The 15,103-nt window shown below is 49.2% G+C and overlaps 1 protein-coding gene across 2 annotated transcripts in view; it reads right to left on the bottom strand.

The window, feature by feature from the left end:
- The window catches only part of SPEF2 (sperm flagellar 2), a 736,330-nt gene that overhangs the window by 466,513 nt on the left and 254,714 nt on the right, over positions 1-15,103 (bottom strand). The gene's annotated exons all lie outside the window — the stretch shown is intronic.

Genomic DNA, 15,103 nt, shown 5'->3' with positions numbered 1-15,103 from the left:
ACTACAAGCTCTGTAGTAATCCCAAAGAGGTCAGTAACGACTGTTACCAGCCCCAGTGGACACCTGATGGAAGCAGAATCTCCATAAGAAATCTCTGGTTTAACTCTGGTGTAAAATGAGGGGTCACTGATGAATCAGTCCCAGAGTTACAGATTTCCACAAAAAATCTTTATTGCTAAGGAGAATCTCAGGGTACACTTGGTTATCTATGTTAACTATGCTCCCCCAGTCTCCCTGAGGTACTTGTACCCCTAGTATCAATATCTCTTTGGAGGGTGGGCTTAATGGACAGACAGATGTCTCCAACTGGAATAAGGTACACAGTACAAATTGAAACTGTAAAGCTTCTCTACATTAAGGATGTGTCCGTAAACAGATGAGAAGCAGGTAGAGAGGAACATTTGAATAAGGTAAAATTACCACCATGCTGATTATGGTACTTTAAGGCCTCCCTTACCTTCATGCAGTAAAGAGGTCAAAATGTGTTTTTCAGCCAACTAAGGGCCTGATTCTAACCTTGGCGGACGGCGGAGGCCGTCCGCCAAGGTTCCGCCGCCAAATGACCGCACCGCGGTCACAAGACCGCGGCGGCCATTCTAACATTTCCTCTGGGCCGGCGGGCGCTCTCCAAAAGAGCGCCCGCCGGCCCAGAGGAAATGCCCCTGCAACGAGGACGCCGGCTCAGAATTGAGCCGGCGTAGTTGCAGGGGTGCGACGGGTGCAGTTGCACCCGTCGCGTATTTCAGTGTCTGCATGGCAGACACTGAAATACTTTGCGGGGCCCTCTTACGGGGGCCCCTGCAGTGCCCATGCCATGGGCATGGGCACTGCAGGGGCACCCAGGGGCCCCGCGGCACCCCCTACCGCCATCCTGTTCCGGATGGCGGTAGGGGGTGTCAGAATCCCCATGGCTGCGGAGCGCGCTCCGCAGCCATGGAGGATTCCCCCGAGCAGCGGAAAGTCGGCGGGAGACCGCTGACTTTCCGCTTCTGACCGCGGCTGAACCGCCGCGGTCAGAATGCTCGTGGGAGCACCGCCAGCCTGTTGGCGGTGCTCCCGTGGTCGGTGGCCCTGGCGGTCAGAATGACCCCCTAAGTATCTTTAACTATTGAAAAGGGAATTCACTTTTGTGTTTTTCTCCATGCAAACTCATCCATTTCCACATAGGTCACTAACTATGCTATCCCTGTTCCATTATTTTCTTTTGCAACAATACACATCAGTCGGACAACTTAAGCCATTTACGGCTGGTGGCCAAGCCATAGTGATGGCGTGAAAACCAATGACAAGACTACATGGAAGTATTCTAAAATCATTCTACTCCTGTACACAGATGCAGAACTGAGCTGCATCTCTGTATTTTAAGAAATGTGGGTCATGCATTAATTGAGTAAGCTGGAGCATGCACTCTTGAAACAGAAAGAGGGAAACGCTGCTGCATGGTTCCAAATTGTGCTGTCTGCAGAGTATGTGGTTACTCATGGATAGAGTTGATGCTCTTTATACTGTAATTTCTATAAAAAAATTAAAAAAAACTGGTGCACAGTACCCCTCGTCCCCTGTGCAAAAGTGCAGAAAGCCATTATGATATTGGTGGTATTCTCGCTGTTAGGTTAATTATTGATTTTTCTGATGTCTCACTCTACCCACATCTCATCTGGTTAGGAAAGAGTTCTCGCAACAAAACAAGCCCTGGCAAAGCCAAAACGCCTGGGTTGCAATTTGACTCCTAAATAAATAATTAAGAAGGCTTGCTGCAGTAAAAAACAAAACAAGAAACAAGTTTTTAATAAAAATGTATCTCTGAGATTAAGAATCCAGGGCCCTATTGCGAGTTGGGTGGATGAACTACTATAACTCCAATACGGCGGTGTTGAGGCGGCCATCAAGCCGGTGGCCTCACAAACGTCATATTACGAAGTTTCCTCCGGGCTGACCGTCGTATTATGACTATTCTGTCAGTCTGCCCGGTGGAAACAGTGCAGGGCATTGGACATGGCTCCATTATGAAGCAGAGGCGTATGCCTTCGCACACAGCACCCTTGGAATGCACAAAGTCTGCCATATCATTCTGAAGGTGCTGGCTGTGGGGTGTGTGCCCTACACTACCCACTGCACAGTCATGGGCATTGAAAAGGCTGGTGAAAAGCACAGTCATGATCAGCACAGTGTTGCTGAAGTCAACACCGCCGAGGATGACCATGACTTTGACCGCCACCAGCCCGTCAGAATCCCTGATCCCAGTGGAGGTGGCGGTCTCCTGGAAGTCAAACTGCAAGGATCATAATCCGGTGGTCGGACCTCAAGGATTACGTCAGTCTGACCGCAACCGCAAGTTTGATGGTCCGTGGACTGCTAAACTTGTAATTAGGCCCTTAATGCGTGATCATTCCATGTACTTTTGAGATGCAAATTGGCCATTCATGTATTGTCCTGTGAGCACTCCATAGGAGGTGGAATAAAACACCAAACACCCAAAAGGGTGTGGAGTGAGAGACATATTCCACTGGTAGAAACCAAATCTCACTCTGTATAAATTTTAAAGAATTGGTGACAATAGGTCTTGTTGACAACTACATTTTAAAGCCAAATCTAAAAACACATGGATGCAGTAACACCTAATACATAGCCAGGAGTCAAACATAATGTTTCCAAACACTACATGATAAGAATAAAACATCCTCCTGAAGGATAAGTTACTTACCTGTAAATCCTAGTTCTCTTCCAGGGGTATCCTCATCAAAGTCATAAACAGTGAATATTCCCGCCCATGTGGGGGACCCCAGAGCATATACAAACACACATGTATATGTATGAAATATCCATGAAAAATAACATTTTTGTAGAGAATTTCAATACAAATATAATATATACATGTGTAAACAGCAATGCAGTCTATTTTGAGAAACAGTCTAAAAATGCTTTATTTTCAGACTTTTCTTTTTAAAACATAAATTAAAATCTTCAATTAAAGGTAAAAACTTTCTGTAGTCAAAGTAGAAGGCATAGAAAGTACAAGTAATCCATTTTAAAAGAGAAAAACTACATCGAAAATAAAGGAACATTATTGGCCAATAGTCTGCATGCAGGTTAACACAGCAGAACCAAAAAATTGCACTGTGCCTTTAAGACCCTGAGCACCTCCAGTATCCCACCATGCCTCAGGGGTGAGAGTGAGGTGACAGTTGGTTCATAGTTAGGTCAGTACTTTTTTTCTGTGATAATGAGCAATAGAATAGACACATGAGTATCGCTGCACTTCTAAAAATCGTGTCCGGGGAGGAGGGTGGATTGTTTATGACTTTGGTGAGGATACCACTGGAAGAGAACAAGGATTTACAGGTAATTAACTTATCCTTCTCTTCCAGGGGATCCTCATCAATAGTCATAAACACTGAATAGATTAGCAAGCCCATTCCAAACCTCTGCTGATGGAATGACAGAAGTGCAGGAAAAAAACCATACGCTATGCAAATAAATTTCTTAGAGAAGCTTGACCCACTTGAGTGCCTGTTTTGGCATCTGAATCTATACAGTAGTACCTGGTAAAATTATGTACAGATCTCCATGTGGCAGCTTTGCAAATCTCAGAGATGGGTACATTCTTAAGAACGGCTACAGTCGCCACCTTCCCTCTCGTTGAGTGAGCCTTAGGCCTACCTGATAATTGTTTGTTAGCCAATTGATAAGTAGTCAAAATACGTGCAACTATCCATCTAGAAATGGTTTGTTTTGAAGCAGCTTCCCCTGTCTACATATGTCCATAGTTAACAAATAGACGATCAGATTGTCTAATTGACCTAGTCTTATTAAGGTAAAATTTGAGCACCATCTTAAGGTCCAGGGAGTGCAAGGCTTTCTCCGCCGGAGTAACAGGATTAGGGAAAAACATTGGAGGAGATATCGTCTGATTAATGTGGAAGTTGGACACCACCTTAGGCAAGAACGATGGATGTGTTCTCAGAACCACTCTGTTATCATAGAAAACCGTGAAGGGTTCCCTCGAACATTGACCCTTCTAGCAGAGGTAATGGCTACCAGAAAAGCTGTCTTCCACGTAAGTTGTTGTAAAGAAGCATTGTGGATTGATTCGAAAGGGGAGGCCATGAGTCTAGACAAGGCCACATTCAATTCCCATGGAGGTGAGGGTTTCTGAATTGGTAGAAAGACTTTCTTCAAGCTCTCTAAGAAATCCTTAACTACTGGCATAGCAAAGAAGGATCTCTGAGAGGGTGATTTACGATAAGCTGTAAAGGCAGATAAATGTACCTTAATAAAAGAGAACTGCAGTCCTGACCTCGCAAGATGTAACAGGTAAGGCAAGATAACCTCCTCCTGGGCCAAAATAGGATTGTGATTGTGCTGCCGGCACCACATGTAGAACCTTTTCTACTTGAACGCGTAGGAGCTTCGTGTAGACGGTCTTTTAGACTCCTTTAAAATGTTCATACATTCCTGCGAGAGCCCTAGATTTCCATATTGCAGGAATTCAGGAGCCATGCTGGCAAGCTCAGTGAGGGGAGGTTGGGATGTAGAATTTTCCCCCTAATCTGTGGAGGAGATCCGGTCTGCACGGCATCCTCTTGTGCGGTTGCTCTGATAACAGGAGGAGATCTGTGTACCAGTATTGTCGAGGCCATTGTGGGGCTATGAGTATCATCCTGGCTTTGGATCTGTAAAACTTGTTGATTACAGCAGGTATCGGGAATCGGTGGAAAAGCGTAGAGAAATATCCCTGACCAGTCTATCAACAGGGCATTCCCTTGCGTCCCCGGACGGTAGAACCTGGATGCGAAGTCTGGCCATTTCTTGTTGACGTCTGCAAATATATCTAATTGAGGCTGACCCCACCGTTGGAAGATATCTGCTACGACCTCGTCGTGAAGGACCCAATTGTGGGAGTCTATAAGACTTCGGCTTAGGAAATCTGCTTTTGATTTTGCTGTCCCGGGAGATGGACCGCTGGAAGGGACATTCCCCTCGCTATTAGCCAGTGCCAGGTGGTTTGAGATTCCCGAGACAGGGAACAAGATCTCGTGCCCCCTTGCTTCTTTAGATAATACATCAAAGTTGTTTTGTCCGTCTGGACCAGAAGGTATTTTCCTTTGATCGAGGGGGCAAACACTTTGAGAGCAAGGTGAACTGCTCTCAGTTCCAGTAGGTTGATGTGGTATCTCTGTTGCTTGCTGGACCATAGGCCCTGAGCCTGGAGGGGGCCCAGGTGAGCTCCCCATCCCTGTAGCGATGCATCCGTTACCAGGGTGTAGGAAGGAGTGGACTGGTGAAAAGGAGCCCCCAGCAATAGGTGATGTCTGCGCATCCACCATTGTAATGATGCTAGAGCCCCGGTTGAAAGAGCTATTCTGTCCTCCCATTGGGCTGTGTGTTGATTCCACTGATCCTCTAGAGCCTCTTGAAGAGGCCTCATATGTAGCCCGGCATTCGGGACAATGAAAATGCAGGAGGCCATGGAGCCCAACAGAGATGCTACCTGACGGACCGTAGGTCTGAGAGTGTGGAGAAGAGTGTGACACTTCTTTGTTATTGATGATAGTCGTTCCTCCGAAGGATACACTCTTTCTAGTTTTGTATCCAGTATTGCCCCCAGATAATGGAGGGTCAGAGTTGGAATGAGAGTGGACTTGACCTGCAAACCTAGAGAGCTGAAAGTGTTCAGAACCAGGTTGAGATGGTTTACAGCCTGCTCAGCGGTGGCAGCTTTAAGCAGCCAGTCGTCTAGGTATGGATAAAAAAAGATATTCTGTTTTGTCAAGTGAGCCGCAATCACTGCCAAACATTTGGAGAACGTCTGAGGGGCAGCACTTTGAACTGGTAGTGTTGTTATGCCACTATGAACCGAAGACATTTCCGATGTTTGGGTACGATTGGAATGTGAAAGTACGCATCCTGTAGATCTATGGAGCACATCCAGTCTCCTCGATGTAGCTGAGGGAAAATCTGATGAAGGGCCAGCATTCTGAATTTTTCTTTTCAGAAATATTTGTTCAGATGTCTCAGATCTAGAATGGGTCCGAAGACCCCTTCTTGGCCTTTCTTCCTCACCAGAAAATATTGGGAATACACTCCTTTTCTCCGTTGAGCGAATGGAACCTTTTCTATCGCTCTTTTCTGCAACAGGATGCAAACTTCTTTTCGCAGTACCGAGTAATGAGCAGGCGCTGACCTCGTTGGCAGCAGAGACGGTGGAGAAGATTTGAACCGAGGAGAGTAACCATTCTCTACAAAGTTTAGCAGCCATTTGTCTTTTGTAACGGTGTTCCACTCGTGAGCGTAACTGGTAATACTTCCCCCCACTGAAGTGGTGGACGGGGTTAGGGGAAGCAAATCCTCATTGTTTTTCTGCTGCCTTGGGAGTAGACTGATGTGGTCTACTTGGAGCACGGTCTCTCGCAGTTTTGCATGGTTGAAAGAAAGGCCGCCCTTGTTTTTGTTTAGGCCTCTGGGACCAGTGAGGGGCTTGAACACTCTGCTGAAAAGGGCACTTGTCATAAAGGCCTGTACCTCCTTCTATATTCTCTTCAACTATCCAGGCCTGCCGCCTTCATAGTGTCTACCCCCGATTTCATCCTTGCCCTCTCATCGTCAGTGGGAGATCCAAATAATGAGGTCCCATTAAACGGAAGCTTCAAGATGCGGTATTGTGCCTCCTACCTCAACCCTGTGAGGCTAAGCCATGAGGACCTCCTTGCACAAATGCCATGTGCGTAGCCATGAGCAGCCAAATCCGCTCCGTCTGCAGCAGCACTAATCACCTGGTTGGATACTAAACTCCCCTCTTGCAGGATCTCCTGAAAATCTTGCCTATCTTCCATAGGCAATTTGTCAACAAATCTGTTGAAAGAGTCCCACAAGGGACAGTCGTACCTTCCCAGTAGCGCAGAAGCACTGGACACCTTCATGTATGCTGCTGAAGTGCCACACATTTTCCTGCCCAATGAGTCTAAATGTTTACTCTCCTTGTCTGGAGGGACCGTAGATGACGTCGCCAGGGAATGAGTTTTACAGTCAGCAGCCAAAATCACAGAGTCCGGAGGAGGATCGACTCTAAGAAACAAAGGATCCTGGTCTGGGGCTTTATATTTCTTTAGTATCCGAGCCAGAGCTGAACGAAGGCTAGCTGGAGTAAGAAATGTGTCCATAGCTGGTTGTAAAAGACAAGGAGCAAGAGGCAGTAATTGCCTGGAGGAGGCACGTTGATGTAGGGTTTCAAAGATCACTGACGATGACGTAGTTGGCTCTGGAATTTCCATGTTCAGTTTTTGGGCCCCTCTGACCAAATCCTCATTGAAGGTAGTAATATCATCAATTGGCGATACTCTTGCTAGAGGGGAGTTAGTCAAGATAGGTGAATAGTCTCTTATGGAGGACTCAGATGCCGTAGACCATGAGGGAGATCTTCGCCGACTTTGTCGTGATCTAGAGGATCTGGATCTAGATCTAGACCTTCTCCTGGATCATGATCTACTTCTTGTGTATGCCCTTGACGGACTGCGTTGAGGTCAGCAGCAGGTCTTACATGTTCAGATAGAGCTGTTGGCAAGGCGTACGAGGCAAAGAAGCCGATGATGAGTAGGGTCTCGAGTATTGAGAATCCGGAGAAGCCGGAGTTTTATTCAGGCTTTCTAACCACCTTGGAGACAGGCTTATAGGCGATATATGTGCTGATGAAGCTCTAGATGCCCTTGAAGATTCACTCTGAACCGTGACTACTGGGTCTTGGTGAAGAAGGCCAGTCTCAGGATTTGTAGGTGACCTTTGATGGGGGCTGGTATGCAGAGAAACCCTGTGCAAGACAGATGTTACAGGAGAAGGTTGTCTCAACGTCGATCGATGCTGTGTTGCCGTCAACAGGGATCCATGGGTTTCTGCCGTCGAGCGAGACCTTCCCGTCTTCTCAGGTCTCGACGCCACATGCTTCGACGACGCGTGGTGATCCGCACCAGGAATGTGCCTCGACGTTGAATGCCTTGACATTGAGTGTCTCGACGTCGCACAATGAGGGGACCTCAACCTAGTTCTTGATGGTGTGTGAGAACAGATGTGCCTGCTTGACGTCGATCAGTGTGCAACCGTTGACGGAGAACTACCCCGATGAGTAGGTAAAAGCTTTGACGTCTTTTCTTTCAACATCGCTAGAGTTGGCGGTGGTGTGCTCTTTGAGACCCAGTGATGCGACGATGGAAGGGACGACGTCAACAGTAGGAACCTTCATACCGGCTGACGTCAATCTGGCTCGCCGTTGTGTGGATTCCTTGGAAACTTTCTCTCTTTCATGCAGACAATGAAGTTGAATCCTCTTTCTGTCCTTAAGAGTCCTTTTGGACAGATTGTTGCAAAGTCTGCAGGTGTCAGTAGAGTGACTCTGAGGCAAACAGCCTATGCACACAGAGTGTGGGTCTGACGGGGCATTCTTCTTCCCACAGGAAGGACATTTAAAGAACAATGAAGGCATTTTTGTGAGAAAAAACTTGTCTCTCACTCAGGAAAAATTTAGAATCGTCGAATAAATCAGATAAAAACACAATCTAGGTAATTTTTCTAGCCAAATAACCAAAAAAATGAGAGTTCAATGCTCCAGGATCCTCACAGAAGAAGCCGGAAAAAAGAACTCACCTAACTGTGAACCATCTGTCACCTCACTCTCACCCCTGAGGCATGGTGGGATACTGGAGGTGCTCAAGGTCTGAAAGGCACAGTGCCAACTTTTTGGTTCTGCTGTGTTAACCTGCATGCAGCCTATTGGCTAATGATGCTCCTTTATTTTCAATGTAGTCTTTCTCTTTTAAAATGGATTGCTTATACTTTCTATGCCTTCTACTTTGACTACAGAAAGTTTTTAGATTTAATTGAAGATTTACATTTATGTTTTAAAATACAAAAAGTCCACAAAATAAAGCATTGTTAGCCTGTTTCTCAACATAGACTGCATTGCTGTTTACACATGTATATATTATTATATTTGTATTGAAATTCTCTAAAAAAATGTTTTTTTCATAGATATTTCATACATATACATGTGTGTTTGTATATGCTCCGGGGTCCCCACACGTGGGCGTGAATGTTCAGTGTTTATGACTATTGATGAGGATCCCCTGGAAGAGAAGGAGTGTTTCTGTGAGACATTCGCAAAGGGAAGATCCAACAAGTAATTAAATAGCATTCTGGGTTCTAAAAAAGTTTTGTTCTATTAAGAGAGGCTTTTAGAGTAATCTTGAAGACTGTTAATATTTCTTTTAATATTTTTAAAGCAATTCTGTTAATGTACAAATTGTGAAAATGCTATTTTAAATTGTCTTTTCAGTTAAACTGGTTCAAAGTTCTTGTGATCCTTCACACAATTCTTCTTCTCCGAGGTTTGAATAGTAGGGATGTTGAAAAATGCAACTCCCAAGTGTAGCTTCACTCTTGGGCAGCTGTAACATGTAAATCACTAACAACTGGTACCATGGTACTGCAATACGAAAGTCATATAAATAGAATTGATAACTTTTGTTTAAACTAGTCTTGTAGAGATTTTGAAAAACATGTTAAATGAAGTGAGAAACAACCGAGTCTACGTTGTCAATTGACATGAAAAAATAAGCATGGCAAGATAACTGTTGCCCGGGAAAGCACATAGGTGGTCATTACAACCCTGGCGGACAGTGTTAAAGCTGCGGTAATACCGCAAACAGACCGGCGGACAAAAAAAGGAATTATGACCGTGGCAGAAACCACCAACATAGACAGCCACTTTAACACGGCGGTACAGACAAGCAGCGTGGAGGTCACCGCCAACAGATAGGCAGAAGACAATGTACCGCCCACAGTATCACAACCCGTAAATCTGCCACCTTTTCCGGGGCGGATTCACCGTGGATAAAAGCACGGCGGAAACAGCTTTTGTAATGGGAAAACGCTCACCTTAACACACTCCACGAGGAAGGAGGCTACCATGGACCCCGAACTACAAATACTCCCTGCGCTTGTCTTCCTGCTCATCTACGATCACCAGCAACGTAGGCGCCGAAGACAACGGTGAGTACTGCACCTACGACATAGGGGAGGCAAAAGTCAGGGGGACACACGCGCAACACCCCCACCCCCACCCCCAACCCAACCCTCGCACACTACAACACACACACACCAATGCAGTTCCAAACAGCACAGTAACAACCCCCAACCCCCCCGGAAGAATGCAAAGACAAAACAAAATCAGTTCAAACATTGTAATGTATCAAAATACAGTAACCTACTATATACAGATAGATATACACTTTCCAAATATATACATCACGATTAGTAGTGCAGGTATGCACATTTCAATGTCCGTGGACCACTGGGCCCAAAATGCATGGGCGAGGCCCACACTAGATACCTGTCCACAAACGGAGAGAACACTGCAGGGGCATCAGATAGAAATACAACAGGCACCTCAGGGAGAAGGGAAGGGGGGGCACCTCAGCCGGATTACAGCACCACACCAGATCCACGACGGGGCTCCATGCCCATTGATGTATCCTGGGAGTGCAAAGCCACAGTCTCTCAAGTCTCTACAGTGGGTGGGTTGCCCACTGCACCATCCTGGGGAGTGCAAAGCCACAGTCTCTCAAGTCTCTACAGTGGGTGGCTTGCCCACTGTACCATCCTGGGGAGTGCAAAGCCACAGTCTCTCAAGTGGATAACAGTCTCCACTGGTTCTGGAGGGGGACTGGTGCCCAGAGTGCTTCATCCTGTGAAGGACATACAGAGTGGATGCAGGTCTCCACTGGTTCTGGAGGGGGACTGGTGCCCAGAGTGCATCACGCTCCCCGTGACGGTCACTGTTCCGTCACTGTCCCAGCTGCACATGGGCTAACAATGCTTGATTTGGCGGTGCTTTGCCCTGCTCAGCGGTCTTCACTATGTCAGTCTTTGCCCTGTTCAGCGTGCTTTGCCATGGCGGTGCTTTGCCCTGTTCAGCGGTCTTCACCATGGCGGTCTTTGCCCTGTTCAGCGGTCTTCTCCATGTCGGTCTTTGGCCTGTTCAGCGGTGCTTTGCCATGGCGGTGCTTTGCTCTGTTCAGCGGTCTTCACCATGGCGGTGCTTTACCCTGTTCAGCGGTCTTCACCATGGCGGTCTTTGTCCTGTTCAGCGGTGCTTTGCTGTCTCTGACCTGTGCAGCGGTGTGTGGCATTACGGTCCCTCAGTGCCCAGCAGGGCTGTGGCTGCCGGGGTCCTCCAGGTCACTGACGCTGGCGGTGGTCTGCTGACCTGTGACGATACTGGTGCCCTCCAGGGCACTGACTCCGGCGGTGGTCTCCTGACCTGTGACGATACTGGTGCCCTCCAGGGCACTGACTCCGGCGGTGGTCTCCTGACCTGCTGGCGGTGGCGTCCCGGCCGGTGGGGAGGATGGCGGCCTTCTCCGCCGTGCTGCTCTTCCCAGACTTTGGAGACTTCTTTTGCCCCTTCAACACCTTGGGAGGAGTCACAGCAGACTCAGCACTCCCCCCGGGACCCTTGTGAGCTGTTTTTCCGCCAGGAGTTTTCACCCTCTCCCGTCGGCCACTTTCCAACTTAAGGTGCTTTACAGGGAGTGGACTGGCAGTGCTATGGCTCCGTGTCACACTGGCTGCCCTGGTGCCCGGTGCACTCCACACACCTTTAACATGCACCACTGGTACCGGACTTTTTTTGGCTGAGGTGCTACTACGGGACCTATGAATTGGAGGGGTGGGGGTGGTGGGAAAGAGTTCAACGTCGCTGAGGAAGAGTTTCTGGCGAACACTGGGATGGGTAGCTGTTGGGGGTCTGGGTGTGGAGGAAGAGGAGGTGGTTGTAGGAGGTGTCACTTTAGGTGATTTGGGTGCAGGTGCAGATACCGGAGGCTGTTGTGAGGTGGATTGATGTTGTGTGTGTGGGTGCCCACGTTTGTGTACTTTGGGAAGGGGCATCACAGACACACTGGGAGTGGACAATCAATCAATCAATCACTGCATTTGTAAAGCGCGCTACATACCCGCAAGGGTCTCAAGGACACAGGGGACATGTAAATGGTAGTGGGGGTGGTGAGTGCAGGTGAGCGGGGTGTGGTGCTGGGTGTTCTGGTGCGAGTCCTAGTGCCTGTAGATGTAGTGCATGCAGGTGAGAGTGTAGACGACACTGGGAGGGAGGAGGGAGACGATGAGGAGGGGGACACAGTGGAGGCAGTGGATGTTGCTGTGTCTGTATGTGGGTGATGCTTGCGTGAGTGCCTGTGGGATGTGTGGTGCTTATGTTTCCCTGAGCTACTTTTGTGTGTTAGGGTGTGTGCATGCTTGTATGATGGTGTGCTTGGGATAGGCTGGGGTACAGGGGATTGGGTCTGGGTGGAGGAAGTTGGAGGGGGGAGGCTAGACACAGGGACAATGGCTGCCATCAGTGCTGAGGCCAGAGATTGCAGGGTTCGATGAAGGGCAGCCAGACCAGAATGAATGCCCTCCAGGAATGTATTACCATGTTGCAACTCCCTTTCTACACCCTGGATGGCATTCACAATGGTAGAATGCCCAACAGTGAGTGACCTGAGGAGGTCAATGGCCTACTCACTGAGGGCAGCAGGGGTGACTGGGGCAGGTCCTGAGGTGCCTGGGGCGAAGGTGATGCCCACCCTCCTGGGTGAGCGGGCACGGAGCAAAGGCTGAGGGGCTGCTGAAAGGGCGGTGCTGAAAGGGCGGTGCTGGTAGGGGGGGTGGCGGCTGTACCTGTAGAAGTGGGGGGCACAGATGGTGCCGCCACCACAAGGGAGCTCCCATCGGCGGACAAGTCTGTGTCGCTGTCTGGTGATCCAGTGACCGACGTGAAGCTCCCCTCGCCCTCTGTCCCACTGGTGTATTCAGAGTCTGTGGTGTGGCCCTCCATGGCCATGTGGGATGCAGCTCCCTCGTGCTCCGGTGCCACTGTACCTCCGCCTGATGATGCTGATGCACAAAAAGGGGTGGGGAAACAGAAGAAAGACAGGTTGAGTGCATAGCTTACCGCTACCATTGCCGGACAATACAGACACAGCAGCCCCCTGCACTACGCCGTGCTCTTGGCCTCTACAGATGTAATTCCTGGGATCTGGCCTACATGGCTATGGTGGACATCTGCACACATATATGACACAGGGGCATGTATACCTGTACTTGGCACTCTACAGAGGTGGGGTGGAGTGCCACATGGCATGCATTACGGAGGGGCCTAGCCTACCTAACTCGCCCTGGCCTAGGGGAACCCACAGCCCTCCTCCCCCACCCAGACCCCTCCACTGTGCGCAAAGTCCACAGAATGATGTTGTACTCACCCCGTTGTGTCTGCTGTGATGCCCTCAAGCGCCCATCCAACTCAGGGTAGGCCACCGCCAGGATCCGGAACATCAGGGGGGTCATGGTGCGACGGGCACCCCTCCCACATTGGGAGGCCATCCCCAGCTGAGCCTCCGCCGTCTTCTTGCTCCAGCGGCAAATGTCCTCCCATCTTTTACGGCAGTGGGTGCCCCGTCTCTGGTGGACCCCCAGGGTCCGGACGTCCTTGGCGATGGCATGCCAAATGTCCTTCTTCTGGTGGGCGCTGACCTACATGACATGTACGGGGGAAGAAGAGAAGTCATTAACAAGTGCACCGTCGAAGTGAGTGGCCCCCATCCCTACCCTTGCTATGTGGCACATGCATTCACAGTCCTTCATGGTCGCTTAACTCTGCCCCCTTGCTACTGATATCCAGCCCTCTCCACCCAGCATAGCCCATACAACGTGCTCCCTGTGTACTTACCTGTTGGTCTGGAGGACCGTAGAGTAGCGTGTACTGGGGGAGGACCCCGTCGACTAGCTTCTCCAACTCCTGAGCAGTGAAGGCAGCGGCCCTTTCCCCAGACGCAGCAGCCATTGTCTCTTCCAGACCGAGGTCACGGAAGCACTTGCAGTATAGGTCCTCTCCTGTCGAAGATCAGGTATCAAGTGATTGAACAGAAAATGGCGGTCACGTTCGCGGCGGTGCGTATCATCACCGCCGGCGCACTTCATCATTGGCTCCTGGGACCCATGGGGTCCAATGTTAACCAATGCAGCATTGCGCCGCAGTCTACGACCACCTACCGCAACGGTGTACAACGCCAGCGCAGATACCTCACACCCCATTGTCCCACTTTAGAGGTCAGGCAGCCGCCATTTCAGGGGCCCACATGGCTTCATTTACTACTGCGTCACACATACCTAGGCCTACACTCAACACACATAAAGGATGAGTTTTATATTTGGTGTTGTGTTCTGTGTAACTGTGGGTACATACCTGGGATTTTGTTGACTCTGTGGTCGCTGTTGTCCTTCTTAGGCACCGTCAGTTGGGACATTTGAGGAGATGGCGGAATCCTCCGGTGTACCAACCACTGGTGGACCTGTTAACAATGGAGGAGCGACATTTGATCATCACCTACAGGTTTGACCGTGCCACAATCCAGGAACTGTGTACACCAATCCGCCATCCCATAGGAATACCCCCTGACGTGCAGGTGCTATCAGTGCTCCATTTCCTTGCAAGTGGATCATTTCAAACAACAGTGGCCATGGCATCAGGGATGTCCCAGCCTATGTTTTCCAAAGTGCTGTCCAGAGTGTTGTCTGCCCTGCTGAAACACGTAAGGAGCTACATCGTTTTCCCTCAGGTGGAGGATTTGGCTAAAGTGAAGGGTGACTTCTATGCCCTGGGACATATCCCCAACATCATAGGTGCTATTGATGGCACCCATGTAGCTGTGGCACCCCCACGCAGGAGTGAACAGGTGTAAAGGAACCGGAAGAGTTATCATTCCATGAATGTACAGATGGTATGTTTGGCAGACCAGTACATCTCCCAGGTGAATGCTATGTTCCCTGGCTCAGTGCATGACGCCTACATCCTGCAGAATAGCAGCATCCCGTATGGGATGGGTCAACTCCAGAGGCACCATGTGTGGCTATTAGGGGACTCTGGTTACCCCAACCTGTCATGGCTACTGACCCCAGTGAGGAATCCCAGGACCAGGGCAGAGGAACGCTACAATGAGGCCCATGGGCGGACTAGGAGGGTGATCGAACGCACCTTCGGCCTCCTGAAGGCCAGGTT

This window comes from Pleurodeles waltl, chromosome 1_1, assembly GCF_031143425.1.
Source record: "Pleurodeles waltl isolate 20211129_DDA chromosome 1_1, aPleWal1.hap1.20221129, whole genome shotgun sequence".
Taxonomy (NCBI): domain Eukaryota; kingdom Metazoa; phylum Chordata; class Amphibia; order Caudata; family Salamandridae; genus Pleurodeles; species Pleurodeles waltl.
Note: the sequence above shows the minus strand (reverse complement) of the source record. Positions and strands in the feature narration are given on the sequence as shown.